Genomic DNA, 2,487 nt, shown 5'->3' on the forward strand with positions numbered 1-2,487 from the left:
GCGCTCAGCAGTCACATGCGGCTAGGTATGAAACAGCAGAGGTTCAGAAAACTGCCAACGGGTTAACCCCTCTGTCCTCTTATTTTGGGGATGGAGTCGCCCATGAAACATTCTGTGGACTCCAGTTCGGCGTTTTTACTTTGAAACTACGAGCAGGTGAGGCCCACCATAGCCCGTCTTCGCACCAGCCCTTCACAGTGGCCAGACAGGAGGTTCATAGAATGTGCTAGTTGGACCTTAAGTCACGTCCACCGAGGAAAGGTCTTTCACGAATAAAAATGGTCCTCCTCCTGCCGAGCCAACGGCACCATCTGAGTCACCATCTGAAGTGAGGGCAGGCAAAGGAGCTTAGAAAGGGACGTCGAAGACCGCCCAGGCTCTGACTTAGGGCAGCCAACCCTCTTCTGACTTTTTCCCCATTGCCAAGGCGAGAGGCTCGCTCGCGAAAGTCGCCAGCCCAGCGGCCTCCGTCGGAGCGGGGCTGAGGATGGGGAGCGGACCGATGCAGACCGCGGGCGAAGGGTCGTCCCGGCGCGGGCCGCCCCCGTTTCCCGGGACCCTCCCCTAACGATGCCTCTGTGCGTCGGGCTGCCCCCACCGAGAGACAGCCTCTGCCCTGGAGGCCACCTCCGCTTCCCGCCACCTATCGGGCCCGCGGCCTTCTACGTCGTGTCGGCGGGACAGACTCGCCTTGCCCCGGCACACGGCGGGGGCGAGAGACCCGGCCGCCTTGGAAAAGGCGTGCGGGAGGGCGCGTCAGGGCGCGCAGGGGCGTCTTCTTCCCGGTGCCCGGGGCTGGCACCCCGTCGGCCTGCCCTGGCGCGGACCTGCTGTCCTGCGGGGCTCGAGTGGCTCCCCGCCTCGGCAAAGTTGCTCTGGGAACCTGGCGATTGCCGCCCCCGGGTCCCCGGCCCCCAGCGGAGACTCCACGTGGACGCCCCCGCGAGAGGCGTCTGGAGGCGCTTTCTCCTCGGAGTCACTCGGCTCCGGGGTTAAAGGGTAGTCGCCGCCCCCCGGGGGCTCGGAGGGACGCGCTCCCCGCCCACCCTGAGCTCCAGCCCCAGCCCCGGCCCCGGCCCCGGCCCCGGCCCGCATCCCGCGGCTCCATCAACGGCTCCAAACAAGGACAGGGGCCCGAGACCGCGTTCGCACGGAACATTATGCCGGCTCCAGCGGCGCGTAAAATTGATGTGAACCGAACGAAGTGGGATCAGCGTGATCCTCCCTCTCTTGTCTCAACAGGGGTTTCGGCGCGTTACACAAGGCCGAGCTTGTCTCTTTAAGGAGACATTGGACCCTAATTAGTCCGCCTTCCTGGCGCGGCCGCGGAGCGAGGGGCCGAGGGTGTTTGGGTTGGGAGGGGGGGCGGGTAGGAGGACGCGACTCGGAAGGTGATCTTCTGACCAGCCTCCGGGCTCGCCGCCCCCTCCACCCTCCTTATTTTGCCGCCACCACCGCCACCAACACCTAGTTCTGAAGATGCAGCCGGGGCAGCAGCAACAGCCGCCGCCGCCGCTTCTCCCGGCCCCACGTTACTTTGATTGACAGGTGAACAAATGTTTCCCCGGTTCGAACGCTCGCGCTAAGGAACGTCAGCCAAGGCGAGGCTCCGCCTTGGGCGGGCCATCTCCGCCCCGCCTCCGCCAGCCCCCTTCCGTTTTGCTCATTGGTCAGGGCCACGGGCGACGCCCGGCCCCCACGTGGGTTTCAGCTCGGCTGGCTCCGCCCCGCTGGCTTGCCATTTGTCAGCGGCGAAATGATGGGCAGTAACACAGAGCGGCGATTAATGTTCAGCCATCTCTGATTGGTTGCTGGAGACGCCTACCGCGCCGGGGGTGGGCGGGGCGCTTGGCGAGCGCCCCAGAGCGGTCGCGTGGCCGGCCGGTGATTGTAGTCAATCTGGCCGTCTCTTCAGTCAGGGTCGCCCAGGGCGGACTACATCTCCCGGGATGCTCCGCGGTCCCTCCCCGGACGGTTGTGAATATGTATCAGAATGTTAATGATGAGCTGCTGCTAAATTTGGTCAAAGAAGTCACCTACACAGAGCGTGTTGTTAGAGCTGTTCTGAGCGGGTGTTTGGGTTGTTGGCTGCTTTCTTCCCCCTTTCTCACACACTTGTATATTATTTTGAGGTGGTGTTCGCAGAGTTTGAAAGGAGAGAGATTTAAAAAAAAAAAAAAGCCGCAAGCGTTTCACTCTTTTATTTTTATAATCCCCTTCAATTTGGGGTTAAAAAAAAAGACAAGAAAACAGGAAGGAAGAAAAATAAGGAAATGAGATGTGGTAAAAGAAGCTAAAAGGTGCCTTTTAAAAGATCGTGGCTGTGAAGTGAAAAAATCTCCAGAGAAACCAAAAAGCACCGCCGAGACCTCTTCCGAACCAAAGGAGTTTGTGTTTGCTTTGAGGGCAGAAGACAGACCATTCATTCGGAGGAATCCCAGCCAATTAAAAGACAAATAAAAGAAAGTTTGGAGCGGGACGCCGAGC

Source organism: Carlito syrichta, unplaced genomic scaffold (genome assembly GCF_000164805.1).
Source record: "Carlito syrichta isolate Samal-C Ts95f unplaced genomic scaffold, Tarsius_syrichta-2.0.1 Scaffold302880, whole genome shotgun sequence".
NCBI classification, from domain to species: Eukaryota; Metazoa; Chordata; class Mammalia; order Primates; family Tarsiidae; genus Carlito; species Carlito syrichta.